This window comes from Hyla sarda, chromosome 1 (assembly GCF_029499605.1).
Source record: "Hyla sarda isolate aHylSar1 chromosome 1, aHylSar1.hap1, whole genome shotgun sequence".
Classification (NCBI taxonomy): domain Eukaryota; kingdom Metazoa; phylum Chordata; class Amphibia; order Anura; family Hylidae; genus Hyla; species Hyla sarda.
Window position 1 is genome coordinate 151,473,326 of NC_079189.1, and position 16,591 is coordinate 151,489,916.

Sequence of the window (16,591 nt, forward strand, 5' to 3'; positions counted from 1 at the left end):
CCCTCAGACAACCCCTTTTAGTCAGATCTTTAAATTGTACTCATAAAGTAAGTGGTGTAAAACGCATCTCAAAAGATGCATTGAATCAGGGACACATTTCCTTCTTCATTTCCCGAAATACAATGATGCAGATGAAAAATACATTCCCAGGTTTGCTGGAATAGCAAGACCTTCCCACAAAAAAGGGAAAGGGAAATTCTTGGTTTCCAAAGGGAAACATGTAAAACATTGAAAAAAAGGGCTGTAAAAATGTTACATCCTACCACAAGTCACATTGTGCCCAAAAATGTAAGCATTGAACTGAATGTGAAATTCATTTACATGTTTTGCTGTGGAAAGTAAACAAGTGTGCCAGTTAACTCTTTAGGAACCTGAGTTACTCCCTATTATTATTTCATTCATTTAAAAACATTGTTACACAGGATTGCATATGATATGCATGTGCATAAGGAATACAGTAGATAATATTATCAAAAAACCCAATTTATTGTGTGTGCCATGCTTTATATAGTATCTGTGCCACAGTAGGATATAGTAAATATATATAGCTTTTTAAAGGGGTACTCCAGTGGAAAACACTGTTTTTCCATTTTTTGGTTTTTAAATCAACTGGTGCCAGAAAGTTAAATAGATTTGTTAATTACTTCTATTTAAAAATCTTAATCCTTTCAGTACTGATCAGGTGCTGTATTTTCCAGAGGAAGTTCTTTTATTTTTTTTATTTCCTTTCTGTCTGACCACAGTGCTCTCTGCAGACACCTCTGTCCATGTCAGGAACTGTCATGAGTAGGAGCAATTCTCCATAACAAACCTCTCCTTCTCTGGCAGTTCCTGACACGGACAGAGGTGTCAGCAGAGAGCACTGTGGTCAGACAGAAAATAAATTCAAAAAGAAAATAAATTCATGTGAAGCATACAACAGCTGATAAGTACTGGAAGGGTTAAGATTTTTAAATAGAAGTCATTTTTAACTTTCTGGCACCAGTTGTTTTTCAAAAAAATTGTTTCCCAGCGGAGTACTCCTTTAAATTGAAATAACTTAGTTTCAAGGTGGAAAAAGCAACTGGTGCTTTTTGGATGATGCCTTGGATCTTCTTGTTTGCCTTAAATGTATTTAATTTGTGCAAGAAATAATAGCAACCACTTTTAGTGAATAAAGAATCCCCTTACCATGAACCTTAGCCAAAGTTCAGGTGTTAAAATCCCAAATGATAGTCGTCATCGATCTCCCTTAGCCTGCAAGGAAACATGGAAGGAACAAGGTGGTCTCCATTATATTTCTTAACAAAGTAAGAGCTCTGGTAAACTAAGCAGTAGATTAAAAATGCAAGTGTCCAAAAATAAGTTTAGATCCCAGTGTCAAACATTGTACCAGTTTAAACAGATTTAATAGAAGTTTTCTGGAGTTGCACATAAAGAGAGTTAATAAAAAAAAATAACGTAAGCTTTACATCACGGAAAGATATTTAGCACTCTGGCTTAAAGGGGTACTCGGCTGGAATTTTTTTTTTTAAATCAGCTGGTACCAGACAGATTTGGAAATAAATTATATTTAAAAAATCTTAATCCTTCCAATATGCTCCACAGGAAGTTATTTTCTTTTTGAATTTATTTTCTGTTTGATCACAGTGCTCTCTGCTGACACCTCTGTCCATCTCAGGAACTGTCCAGAGCAGAAGCAAATCCCTATAGCAAACCTCTCCTGCTCTGGACAGTTCCTGACATGGACAGATGTGTCAACAGAGAGCACTGTGGACAGACAGAAAAAAAATTGAAATGAAAAGAAATTCCTCTGTAGTATACAGCAGCTAATAAGTACTGGAAGGATTAAGATTTTTAAATAGAAGTAATTTACTTTCTGGCACCAGTTAATTAAAAAAAAATTTCCACTGGAGTACCCCTTTAAAGGAGTAGTCCAGTGGTGAACCCAGTGGTGAACAACTTATCCCCTATCCTAAGGATATGGGATAAGTTTGAGATCGCGGGGGGTCCGACCGCTGGGGCCCCCTGCGATCTCCTGTACGGAGCCCCGACAGCCCACGGGAAGGGGGCGTGTCGACCTCCGCACAAATCGACGGCCGACACGCCCCCTCAATACAACTCTATGGCAGAGCCGAAGCGCTGCCTTCCGCAATCTCCGGCTCTGCCATAGAGATGTATTGAGGGGGCGTGTCGGCCGCCGCTTCGTGCGGAGGTCGACACGCACTATCTGGCCGGAGAGCCTGGCCCCCGTACAGAGAGATCGCAGGGACCCCAGCAGTCGGACCCCCCGCAATCTCAAACTTATCCCCTATCCTTAGGATAGGGGATACGTTTTTCACCACTGGACTACCCCTTTAAGTCCCCAAAATTCAAAGGAGTTATAGGGAACCTGTCACTGTCAAGTGGCATGTTCTAAAGTGGGAAGAGCTAATCATGTTTATATATATATATATATATATATATATATATATATAGATAACAGCAAGGCGACTGCAAGCTTGAGAATAGTGTTGTTAGAACACCGGAACGTCGCTCTTGTTCATGGAATAAACACAACTTTATTTTTTCACAAATTTGTGTGCCGCAGTCGCCTTGCTGTTTTGGATGTGTGTTGGGCCGTGACCGGGACCCCATAGACTGGCGTGCTCCTATTATTTGATTGTCTGGAAGTGCTGCTTTCCCTCTTTTACTGCTGTATATATATATATATATATATATATATATATATATAGATAGATAGATATAGATATAATATATATATATATATATATATATATAAAAGTTTACCAGATGTTTCCAGAAATGTTTTATATAATATAGATAATAATATTATATTTAATGGGGGGGGGGGGGGTTTAAAAAATGCAGAGCCAAATACAAGTGTGGGTGGACAAGCAGAGCTTTGTGCACTAAGGACAAGCAGGCCTCTGTACACTGAGGGCAAGCAGGGCTCTGTACACTGAGGACATGCAGGGCTCTGTACACTGAGGACACGCAGGGCTCTGTGAAATGAGGGCAAGCAGGGCTCTGTACACTGAGGACAAGCAGGGCTCTGTACACTGAGAACAAGCAGGGCTCTTTACACTGAGGACAAGCAGGGCTCTGTACACTGAGGACAAGCAGGGCTCTGTACACTGAGGACAAGCAGGGCTCTGTACACTGAGGACAAGCAGGGCTCTGTACACTGAGGACAAGCAGGGCTCTGTACACTGAGGACAAGCAGGGCTCTGTACACTGAGGACAAGCAGGTGTGGTGTCCCGGTACAGGACCTTGTCCTGTCCCTGTCTAAAGTCCCCTCAGTTAGTGTCCCTCCATTCCACAGGGCTCTTCTACAGGGCTTGCCCCCTGGTCGCCTCATATAAGTATAATTCTGTATAGTGTACAAATGTATAGGACCTACCTAGATCACGTGATATATTATAATGGTTGTATAGATATTTAGGACTTTCCAGGGTCATATGATGATGTCATGTGATATACCCAGAGTTCTATGGGTTCAGGACTTACAGGCTTTGCAACCAATGGGATTAGTACAGACCCCTTAGTATATAAGGGGCTGTAGTCACTAAATTCACGCTCTTAGTTCCTGCACTCTCTCTTAGTTACGGACTATCAAGCAAGCACAATCAGACAATCAGCATATCTGAATTCATCTCAACTAGGCCAAAGCCTAAAGAACCAGCAGCCACTAAAACCGTGAGTTATAAAGCTCTGTTTCCTAAATCCTTGTAACTACTATTCAACTAAACTCATACAATTAGTAGCACAGTGGCCTGCTTAAAGCTAAAGACTATTAGTCCCAGCAAAGCCTGTGAGGAACCTGCATCCCAGTTACCTCCGGCGAGACTGTATGTTTATAAGCACTGTTTGCATCCGAAATTCAGTAAAAGTTCCAGTCATCACATAAATCAAGCTGTGGACATTCCGTTTATTCCCTGACGTTTTTGCGCCGGTTGGCGGCAGGGCCTTCTATATTCAGTAAACCGCACTCTGCCTGTATGACAATTAATGGTTAATACCACCATACCACACAAAATCATTGCCTCACCAGGCACCACACAGGGCTCTGTGCAGTGATAACAAGCAGGGCTCTGTGCACTGAGGACAAGCAGGGTTCTGTACACTGAGGACAAGCAGGGCTCTGTGCACTGAGGACAAGCAGGGCTCTGTACACTGAGGACAAGCAGGGCTATGTGCACTGAGGACAAGCAGGGCTCTGTACACTGAGGACAAGCAGGGTTCTGTACACTGAGGACAAGCAAGGCTCTGTGCACTGAGGACAAGCAGGGCTCTGTGCACTGAGGACTAGCAAGGCTCTGTACACTGAGAATGAGCAGGGCTCTGTGCACTGAGCACAAGCAGGGCTCTGTGCACTGAGCACAAGCAGGGCTCTGTGCAGTGAGGACAAGCAGGGCTCTGTGCACTGAGGACAAGCAGGGCTCTGTGCAGTGAGGACAAGCAGGGCTTTGTGTACTAAGGACAAGCAGGACTCCGTAAACTGAGGATGAACAGGGCTCTGTGCACTGAGGACAAACAGGGTTCTGTGCAGTGAGGACAAGCAGGGCTTTGTGCAGTGAGGACAGCAGGGCTCTGTGCAGTGAGGACAAGCAAGGCTCAGTTCACTGAGGATAAGCAGGGTTCTGTACACTGAGGACAAGCAGGGCTCTGTGCAGTGAGGACAAGCAGGGCTTTGTGTACTAAGGACAAGCAGGACTCCGTAAACTGAGGATGAACAGGGCTCTGTGCACTGAGGACAAACAGGGTTCTGTGCAGTGAGGACAAGCAGGGCTTTGTGCAGTGAGGACAGCAGGGCTCTGTGCAGTGAGGACAAGCAAGGCTCAGTTCACTGAGGATAAGCAGGGTTCTGTACACTGAGGACAAGCAGGGCTCTGTGCAGTGAGGACAAGCAGGGCTCTGTGCACTGAGGAAAAGCAGGGTTCTGTGCAGTGAGGACAAGCAGGGCTATGTGTACTAAGGACAAGCAGGACTCCGTAAACTGAGGATGAACAGGGCTCTGTGCACTGAGGACAAACAGGGTTCTGTGCAGTGAGGACAGCAGGGCTCTGTGCAGTGAGGACAAGCAAGGCTCAGTTCACTGAGGACAAGCAGGGTTCTGTACACTGAGGACAAGCAGGGCTCTGTGCAGTGAGGACAAGCAGGGCTCTGTGCACTGAGGAAAAGCAGGGTTCTGTGCAGTGAGGACAAGCAGGGCTCTGTGCACTGAGGATTTTGCTCCAAAGCTGGAATAAATCATTTTGTTACAGATGTCTAATGGGTGAGTTGCCATGTCTTAATTTTCTTATCTTTTGCTGGACTTACTATGCCTAGACTGATTTGACACTGAGCCCCCCCTTTGACCTGTAGAAATTGACTGCTACAGATTTTAGTGGCTCTACACGGCTTCCAGTTAAGTGAATTAACTCTTGCAATGACGTCACAGGGGGCCGGAGTCGTGACGTTACGATCTTCCGTCCCGGTGGTAGAGATGGACTCAGCCTGAGGACCTCCAGCGGTTCCGGAAGCCGCTACAGGTGGGTGCTGCATGGTAGATCCAGGGGGTCCCCAGCAGCGGGACCCTGGCGATCTGACATCTTATCCCCTATCCTTTGGATAGGGGATAAGATGTCTAGGGGCGGAGTACCCCTTTAATAATGGTCCAATATGGTGGACAATAAATTGTTACTTTCAATTATTTCAAATGTGTCTTCATCTGCTTTTCTAAAAAGTGATACGCATTACAAGTGACATGTATAAAGCATTCTTATAATATTCTCTTTGCTGCCCATAGCAACCAATCAGAGTTCAGCTTTTGAAGGGGTCAGGTATGGATATTTACTTATTTTCATTCATGTGTTGTTTTTGTTATAACCTGCTTGCTCCTCTGTAATGTCTAAAATCTGTCTAGATTCCCCTAGCTACTTGTATATGGACTGTAAATTTGGCTTCCAGATGTGCTCTTAGTTTATTAATGACATTTTTTTTTGAATCAAAGAAAATATTAGATTTTTATGTGAATGAATCTCTTATGTTGTTTATTAATCTACTATTAATCTGTTCACCTCCAGGAATGCCCTCCCAGGATTTCCATATTGAATGCATTAAGCACTTAGAAATCAATTGTACACTTTTGAGGTTTTTCCATAGCCTGCTAATATTTAAAAATAGCCATGGATAATTTCATTCATTCTGTATTTAATAAAGCACTGCATTGATGTTAATGTTCTAATATTAAGTGGATGAATGCATTCCTTTTATTTATTACTATTGTGTCTTTAATCAACAACTTCTATTATGCAGCATTCCTATCTGTATTTATCTGTCCTTGCCAGTTCCTTTCAGGTCATGTTAGCAAAGTATTAAGGCCTTGTGAGGAAAGCTTAATAAAAATATAAGCCAAAATCCATGTTCCAGATGAAAAGATATCATCAAGTTTACATGTTGAACATTTTCCATAAGTAAACAACTGCTTTTGAGTTGACCAAAAATGCCACATTTCCCCTTCCTGTTCACACGGTTGGTGGTTAGAGCTCAACCACTGGCAAAACAGGTATTATAATTATCTAACTCATAGATGCAAGAAATGGTTAAAGGGTACTCCACTGGAAAACATTCCAATCCCCATAGCAAACCTCTCCTGATCTGGACAGTTCCTGACATGGACAAAGTTGTCAGCAGAGAGCACTATGGTCACTGTTGAAGAAATTCAAAAAGAAAAGAACTTCCTGTTGATCATATAGCATCTGATAAGTAGTCGAAGAATTCACAAATTTACAAATTCACAATTTACAATTTACAAATTACGTTGTTCCTGGCAGCAACCTGGATTTGTTCCAACACAGGGTGTTGGAGGACATAAGAGCCCTTACATATCCAAAAGATGCACTCAATTTAACACCAGCAGAGAAGAAGTCTCTAAATAAGCTAAAAAATTTGCCCAAAGTAATAATAAAAAAATCAGATAAAGGTGGCAATATAGTTTTAATGTCTGAGACATACTATAAAAGAGAAGCCCATCGCCAACTGTCAAATCCCACCCATTATACACAAGTAACATCCAATCCCATAAACAAAGTTACATCAAAATTACAGTCCTTTCTCAGAAAAACGTAGAGCGAGGTGTCATCTCTAACGCTATGGCCACAAAACCCCTTCCTGTAACCCCTAAATACCCACAGTGGTATTTCCTCCCTAAAATTCACAAAACGTTGGAGACCCCACCCGGACGACCCATTGTGTCCGGGGTGGGGTCCCCAATGGAACCATTATCCAGGTATATTGACTGGTTACTTCATCCCAGTTTAAAATCAATACCATTCTTAGTTAAGGACACGAATGAGTTTTTGGGAGTCATTAACAAAATTCCTTGGCAACCTGGCAATTTACTGTGTAGTATTGATATAGAAAGCTTATACACTAATATCAATCAAGACATGGCTGTTTCCTGCATATCGGAGTTACTCCAAGGGTCAGATAGAAGTCCGGAGTTCAAGGAGTTTGTACTAGAGGGTCTTTCTCTGGTCCTGTCCAACAAAATTTTTCAGTTTAACGAGGTATGGTATACACAGAAGAGTGGTGTAGCTATGGGGACACCCGTAGCATGCACTTTAGCAAATTTTTATGTTGCAGTATTAGAAAAACAATTTTTTTTTTTCAGAAGTCAATCCATACCGCCATTTCATTTTGGATTATGTTCGGTTTGTAGACGATGTTCTTATTGTTTGGACAGGACCAGAGAAAGACTTTGTTTCTTTTGTCGATTTTCTAAACTTAACAAATAACATGAATCTACATTTTACATACAAAACAAGTAACAGTGAAATTGAATTTTTGGATGTATTAGTAAAGATCAACGATAATAAATTACATACAATAGGGAACAGAAAACCTACAGCGGGGAATTCTCTGCTTCATTATACCAGTTATCACCCACTGCTTGTGAAAAAAGCAATGCCCTATGGGCAGTATCTGAGGCTCCGCAGGGTCAATAGTACACTGGAGTCTTATGATATGCAGGCAGACAACCTTACCATGAGATTGCTAAATAGGGGTTACCCCAAGGCAGCCTTGGGGGCTGCATATTCAAAGGCTAGAAACCAAGACAGAGATGCCTTGTTGTCAAAAACCTACTGTAAAAAACAATGGTAAAACCGCAATCCTCTAGATTCTGCTCTGTTTTCCAACACAGCCCCCTGTCCATTACCATTAAACAAACAATAGAAAAAAACTGGTACCTGATCCAAAAAGATCCTGCCTTGACAGATTATAGTGTATAGAATCCGATTATTGCATTTAAACGGGTCCCGAATTTGGGAGATAGATTAACTAAGAGCAAGTACTGCGAAAAGAAAATAAGAACTGGCTAAAAAAATCCATACCTAACGGCAACCACAAATGTGGAAGTTGCAAATGGTGCCACCAGTTAGATACCAGACCTAACTATACCTTAGGGTGTATAGACATTACAATTAGGGACTTCATTTGTTGCCGCACTAGTTTTGTGGTTTATGCAATGGTGTGTCAGTGCGGGCGGTTTTATGTGGGTAGTACCACTCGTCCAATGCACACACGGTTTCGTGAACATCTTTATTCACTGAAATCAATGAAGGGTTCCTCCTGTGTGATCCAACACCTGCATGAATCGCACGGAGGTAATCCTGCATCCTTAAGGTTTTTTGGTCTGGAAAAAATCCCAATAATAGAGGGTACGGATAGAAAAAAACGCTTGCTTAAAGCAGAAGCGGTCTGGATACCCCGCACTATGGCCCAGGGGCCCCTGGGTCTTAACGACAAGATTGATTTAGGAATTTTCCTATAATTTTCATACTGTCTTGCATTACCTGTGTTTTGTTTTTATCATTGTTTTAATCACATGATCTCTTTGTAACACCTGATCAGTGACGTGGCACAGGGCGAGTATTTACCTGTCCTGCCGTCACTGACAGGTGTGGTCTGAAGAAGCCCGCATGCGCGGGTGAAACGGCTGTTACCATTACGGCGTCCTGCACCCCCTGCCCTCCACACGTTGGTTTTATGTCTCTTCACCGGTCCTGAATAAATAAGAAAGTTTTGTACCTGCCATTGCGGTGAGTGCATCGTTTTTCTACCTTTACCACATTGTCTATGCGATTTGTGCATTATCCGGTCGCACCACTGCCAGCATACTCAAGATCCCTCCCAGTATCACGGTCACTGTATCCAGCGGACCTGTATGGATTGACAGTGGGAGAGCTCTAAGGAAGTATCCTGCGGTTGTGCTGGATATCACCTGTTTCTCCTATACATAATTTACAAATCTGTTTAACTTTTTGACACCAGTAGATTTAAAAAAAAAAATAATGTTTTCCGGTGGAGTACCCCTTTAACTCCTTAAGGATGGTGGGCGAAGGCATATGCCCCCATTTTAAAGTCCTTAAGGACTGAGGGCGTATGGATACACCCATGGAAATTCTGGTCCCCGCCGCTTGCCGGGTGGGGACCGGACCGGGGTGACTGCTGATATCTATCTGCAGGCACCCCGTGCAAACCCCTGGGGGGTCCCCAGACCAACGATTTGCGGCTTTTACGGGTCAATCGGGTCTCTGGTGACCCGGTGACCTGGAAAAAAAGGGTGAATGGGGCTGTCCGAGACAGCCCCATTCACCCTTACCCAGCAGGAGTGAGGTGGCACAGGTTCCGCCTCACGATCACGTGATTGATCGGTTGGAACGACCGATCAATCACGACCCTGCTGGGCGGCGATCAGGATGGCGACGATGGTGGAGATCGGTGTTGGCGGGGTCTCCTACTTTTCCCTGGTCCGGTGGGGGTCCCCTCGGGAACGGTGGCGGCGACAGGAGCAGCAGGGTAGCGGCAGCAAGGGTGACGGTCCCAGCGGAAGGATACAGCAGGAGGTGAGGCCTGATCACTTCCTGCTGTTGCTTAGCAACAAATCACAGCATGCACAGGCAAAGGGCATGCTGGGAGTTGTAGTTTTGCAACAGCGAGAGTTCCAAATACAACTCCCAGCATGCCCTTTGGTAGTCTGTACATGCTGGGGGTTGTAGTTTTGCAACAGCTGGCGGCAATTTTTTTCTATGAATGAGTTTTTGGTAGTCATTAACAAAATTCCTTGGCAACCTGGCAATTTACTGTGTAGTATTGATATCGAAAGCTTATACACTAATATCAATCAAGACATGGCTGTTTCCTGCATATCGGAGTTACTCCAAGGGTCAGATAGAAGTCCGGAGTTCAAGGAGTTTGTACTAGAGGGTCTTTCTCTGGTCCTGTCCAACAAAATTTTTCAGTTTAACGAGGTATGGTATACACAGAAGAGTGGTGTAGCTATGGGGACACCCGTAGCATGCACTTTAGCAAATTTTTATGTTGCAGTATTAGAAAAACGATTTTTTTTTTTCAGAAGTCAATCCATACCGCCATTTTATTTTGGATTATGTTCGGTTTGTAGACGATGTTCTTATTGTTTGGACAGGACCAGAGAAAGACTTTGTTTCTTTTGTCGATTTTCTAAACTTAACAAATAACATGAATCTACATTTTACATACAAAACAAGTAACAGTGAAATAGAATTTTTGGATGTATTGGTAAAGATCAACGATAATAAATTACATACAATAGGGAACAGAAAACCTACAGCGGGGAATTCTCTGCTTCATTATACCAGTTATCACCCACTGCTTGTGAAAAAAGCAATGCCCTATGGGCAGTATCTGAGGCTCCGCAGGGTCAATAGTACACTGGAGTCTTATGATATGCAGGCAGACAATGCACACACGGTTTTGTGAACATCTTTATTCACTGAAATCAATGAAGGGTTCCTCCGGTGTGATCCAACACCTGCATGAATCGCACGGAGGTAATCCTGCATCCTTAAGGTTTTTTGGTCTGGAAAAAATCCCAATAATAGAGGGTACGGATAGAAAAAAACGCTTGCTTAAAGCAGAAGCGGTCTGGATACCCCGCACTATGGCCCAGGGGCCCCTGGGTCTTAACGATAAGATTGATTTAGGAATTTTCCTATAATTTTCATACTGTCTTGCATTACCTGTGTTTTGTTTTTATCATTGTTTTAATCACATGATCTCTTTGTAACACCTGATCAGTGACGTGGCACAGGGCGAGTATTTACCTGTCCTGCCGTCACTGACAGGTGTGGTCTGAAGAAGCCCGCATGCGCGGGTGAAACGGCTGTTACCATTACGGCGTCCTGCACCCCCTGCCCTCCACACGTTGGTTTTATGTCTCTTCACCGGTCCTGAATAAATAAGAAAGTTTTGTACCTGCCATTGCGGTGAGTGCATCGTTTTTCTACCTTTACCACATTGTCTATGCGATTTGTGCATTATCCGGTCGCACCACTGCCAGCATACTCAAGATCCCTCCCAGTATCAAGGTCACTGTATCCAGCGGACCTGTATGGATTGACAGTGGGAGAGCTCTAAGGAAGTATCCTGCGGTTGTGCTGGATATCACCTGTTTCTCCTATACATAATTTACAAATCTGTTTAACTTTTTGACACCAGTAGATTTAAAAAAAAAATAATGTTTTCCGGTGGAGTACCCCTTTAACTCCTTAAGGATGGTGGGCGAAGGCATATGCCCCCATTTTAAAGTCCTTAAGGACTGAGGGCGTATGGATACACCCATGGAAATTCTGGTCCCCGCCGCTTGCCGGGTGGGGACCGGACCGGGGTGACTGCTGATATCTATCTGCAGGCACCCCGTGCAAACCCCTGGGGGGTCCCCAGACCAACGATTTGCGGCTTTTACGGGTCAATCGGGTCTCTGGTGACCCGGTGACCTGGAAAAAAAGGGTGAATGGGGCTGTCCGAGACAGCCCCATTCACCCTTACCCAGCAGGAGTGAGGTGGCACAGGTTCCGCCTCACGATCACGTGATTGATCGGTTGGAACGACCGATCAATCACGACCCTGCTGGGCGGCGATCAGGATGGCGACGATGGTGGAGATCGGTGTTGGCGGGGTCTCCTACTTTTCCCTGGTCCGGTGGGGGTCCCCTCGGGAACGGTGGCGGCGACAGGAGCAGCAGGGTAGCGGCAGCAAGGGTGACGGTCCCAGCGGAAGGATACAGCAGGAGGTGAGGCCTGATCACTTCCTGCTGTTGCTTAGCAACAAATCACAGCATGCACAGGCAAAGGGCATGCTGGGAGTTGTAGTTTTGCAACAGCAAGAGTTCCAAATACAACTCCCAGCATGCCCTTTGGTAGTCTGTACATGCTGGGGGTTGTAGTTTTGCAACAGCTGGCGGCAATTTTTTTCTATGAAAAAGTGTGCAGCCAGCTGTTGCAAAACTACAACTCCCAGCATGCAGAGACTACCAAAGGGCATGCTTGGAGTTGTAGCAGTGTGCCTCCAGCTGTTGCAAAACTACAACTCCCACCATGTCCTTCAGCTGTCAATGCATGCTGATTGTTGCAGTTTTGCAACAGCTGGTCACACTTTGGTTCTGAAACTGAGTTTGTTAGCTAACTCAGTGTTTTGTAACCAGTGTGCCTCCAGCTGTTGCAAAAATACAACTCCAAGCATGCACTGAGAGACTGTACATGCTGGGAGTTCTAGTTTTGCAACAGCTGGAGGCACACTGGTTGCGAAACACAATTTCTCCTGAGTACAGAACTACCCCATATGTGATGGTTAAGTGCTCTGCGAGTGCACAACATGGCTCAGAAGTGAGAGCGTGCCATGTACATTTGAGGTCTAAATTGGTGATTTGCACAGGGGTGGCTGAATTTACAGCGGTTATAAACGCAAAACAATAAATACCCAGATATAACCCCATTTTGGAAACTACACCCCTCACGGAATGTAATAAGGGGTATAGTGAGCCCTAACTCCCCACATGTGTTTGACAAATTTCCGTTAAAGTTGGATGTGAATATGAAAAAAAAATTCCCTAAAATTCTGGTGTTACTCTACATTTTTCATTTTCACAAGGGAAAATAGGAAAAAAGCCCGCCAAAATGTGTAACCCCATTTCTTCTGAGTAAGAACATACCCCACATGTGGATGTAAAGTGCTCTGCGGGTGAACTACAATGCTCTGAAGAGAAGGAGCGCTATTGGGCTTCTGGAGAGAGAATGTGTCCGAAATTGAAGGCCATGTGTGTTTACAAAGCCCCCATAGAGGCAGAACAGTGGACCCCTCCCCCCCCATGTGACCCCATTTTGGAAACTACCCCCCTCACATATTTTAATAAGGAGTGCAGTAAGCATTTACACCTCACAGGTGTCTGACAGATTTTTGGAACAGTGGTCCGTGAAAATTATAACTTTTATTTTTCATTTGCACAGCCCACTGTTCCAAAGATCTGTCAGACGCCAGTGGGGTGTAAATGTTCACTGCACCCCTTATTAAATTTTGTGAGGGGTGTAGTTTCCAAAATAGGGTCACATCTTGGGGGGGGGGGACACTACAGGGAGCTTTGTAAATGCACATGGCCCCTGACTTCCATTCCAAACGAATTCTCTCGCCATAAGCTCAATGGCACTCCTTCTCTTCTGAGCATTGTAGTTAGCCCGCAGAACATTTTACTTCCATACTCAGAAGAAATGGGGTTACAAATTTTGGGAGGCTTTTTATCCAATTACCCCTTGTGAAAATGAAAAATATGGGGTAAAACCAGCATTTCAGTGAAAAAAAATCTAATTTTTCATTTTCACGTCCAACTTTAGCAGAAATTTGTCAAGCACCTGTGGGGTGTTAAGGCACACTGTACCCCTTGTTACATTCCTTGAGGGGTGCAGTTTCCAAAATAGTATGCCATGTGTGGTTTATTTTTGCTGTTCTGGCACCATAGGGGCTTCCTAAATGCAACATGCCCCCCAAAAACCATTTTAGCTAAATTTGCTTTCCAAAAGCCAAATGTGACTTCTCCTCTTCTGAGCATTGTAGTGCGCCAGCAGTGCACTTGACATCCACACATAGGGTATTTCCATACTCAGAAGAGATGGGGTTACAAATTTTGGGGGGCATTTCTCCTATAACCCCTTGTAAAATGTAAAAGTTGGGGGAAAACCAGCATTTTAAGTTAAAAAAAAATAAAAATTAAATTACAACTTTAACAAAAAGTCATCAAACACCTGTGGGGTGTTAAGGCTCACTGGACCCCTTGTTACCTGCCTTGAGTTTCCAAAATGGTATGCCATGAGGGGTTTTCTGCTGTTCTGGCACCATAGGGGCTTCCTAAATGTGACATGCCCCCCAAAAACCATTTCAGCAAAATTCACTCTTCAAAATCCCATTGTTACTCCTTCCCTTCTGAGCCCTCTACTGCGCCCGCCAAACACTTGACATGCACATATGAGGTATTTCCTTACTCGAGAAAAATTGGGTTCAAAATTTTGGGGGAATTTTTCTCCTTTTACCCCTTGTAAAATTTGAAAAACTGGGTCTACAAGATCATGCGAGTGTAAAAAATTAAGGTTTTTAATTTTGCTATTTTACCTTGCTGCTATTCCTGTGAAACACCTAAAGGGTAAACACACTTTCTCAATATCATTTTGAATACTTGGAGGGGTGCAGTTTTTATAATGGGGTAATTTGTGGGGAATTTCTAATATGAAGACCCCTCAAATCCACTTCGAAACTGAACTGGTCCCTGAAAAATTCCTATTTTGAAAATTTTGTGAAAAATTGGAAAATTGCTGCTAAACTTTGAAGCCCTCTGATGTTTTCCAAAAGTAAAAACATGTCAACTTTATGATGCCAACATAAAGTGGACATTTTGTATTTGTGAATCAATATATCATTTATTTGGAATATTCATTTTCTTTACAAGCAGAGAGTTTCAAAGTTAGAAAAATGCAAAATTTTCAAAATGTTCATGAAATTTGGGGATTTTTCAAAAAGAAAGGATGCAAGTAACAGCAAAAATTTACAACTTTGTTAAAGTAGAATATGTCACGAAAAAACAATCTCGTAATCAAAACAATCGGTAAAAGCATCCCAGAGTTATTAATGCTTAAAGTGACAGTGGTCAGAATTACAAAAAAGGGCTCAGTCCTTAAGGTGATAAAGGGCTCAGTCCTTAAGAGGTTAAAATAAATGCGTAGGTATGAGTAGAAATTCTGTCACCTATGTAGATATATAGCAATGTCCTTTATATTGCACTCAGAGCGCTGGTAACAGTAATGTTCAAGTTCTTATTGCAGCATTAGTATGCCTGAGGATAACAGTTCATAGTGTTGATCCATGCAAAGGTAATGCAAGGAAAATATAGTTTACTTGCAGGATGGCACAGGTCTGCACCCGGTCTACTGGCTCATATTACCTGCTGTCCTGGTGCGATGCGCAATTTACATTTGCGGGATGGATTGCCGTGCTGGTGTGGAGACTGGCAGATGATGGTAAGACTTGCCTGACTACTGGGAGGTGATGCTGCAGGTCCAGACTTCAAATGTCCTCTGGATGGCACGGAATGGCATCTGGCTCGGTGGTGATAGATCCAGGCATCAGAGATGGTGTGAGTGCTCCGGGCAGAATAGGAAGTGTAATGTCAGTTTATTTGTTTTTGTATTTTTCTGTTTAGGTGTGTGTTAAATGGGATGTTCTGAGCAGTTTGCTATTCTGAGGACAAGCACGGCTCTGTGCTGTGAGGACAAGCAGGGCTCTGTACACTGAGGGCAAGCAGGGCTCTGTACACTGAGGACAAGCAGGGCTCTGTACACTGAGGACAAGCAGGGCTCTATACACTGAGGACAAGCAGGGCTCTGTGCACTGAGGACAAGCAGGGGTCTGTACACTGAGGACAAGCAGGGGTCTGTGCAGGGAGGACAAGCAGGGCTCTGTAAACTGAGGACAAGCAGGGCTCTGTACACTGAGGACAAGCAGGGCTCTGTACACTGAGGACAAGCAGGGCTCTGTACACTGAGGACAAGCAGGGTTCTGTACACTGAGGACAAGCAGGGCTCTGTACACTGAGGACAAGCAGAGCTCTGTACACTGAGGACAAGCAGGGCTCTGTACACTGAGGACAAGCAGGGCTCTGTACACTGATGACAATCAGGGGCCTGTACAGTGAGGACAAGCAGGGCTCTGTACACTGAGGACAAGCAGGCGTCTGTGCAGTGTGGACAAGCAGGGCTTTGTGCAGTGAGGACAAGCAGGGCTCTGTGCAGTGAGGACAAGCAGGGCTCTGTACACTGAGGACAAGCAGGGCTCTTTACACTGAGGACAAGCAGGGGTCTGTGCAGTGAGGACAAGCAGGGCTCTGTGCAGTGAGGACAAGCAGGGCTCTGTGCAGTGTGGACAAGCAGGGCTCTGTGCAGTGAGGACAAGCGGGGCTCTGTGCAGTGAGTACAAGCGGTGCTCTATGCAGTGAGGACAAGCGGGGCTCTGTGCAGTGAGGACGAGCAGGGCTCTGTACACTGTACACTCTGTACACTCAGAGCCCTGCTTGTCCTATACACGCACTTCCTGTATTTGATCTCCTCACAGAGATACACAGACAATAGCTGCAGAGACAGCATTTTTTCACCCAAAAATATACAAATTTTCTAACCAATGTATATCACAAATATACATATAATGGTATTATCTACATTATATAAAATGTTTTTGCTAATGATAGGTACACTTTGTATTAAATGT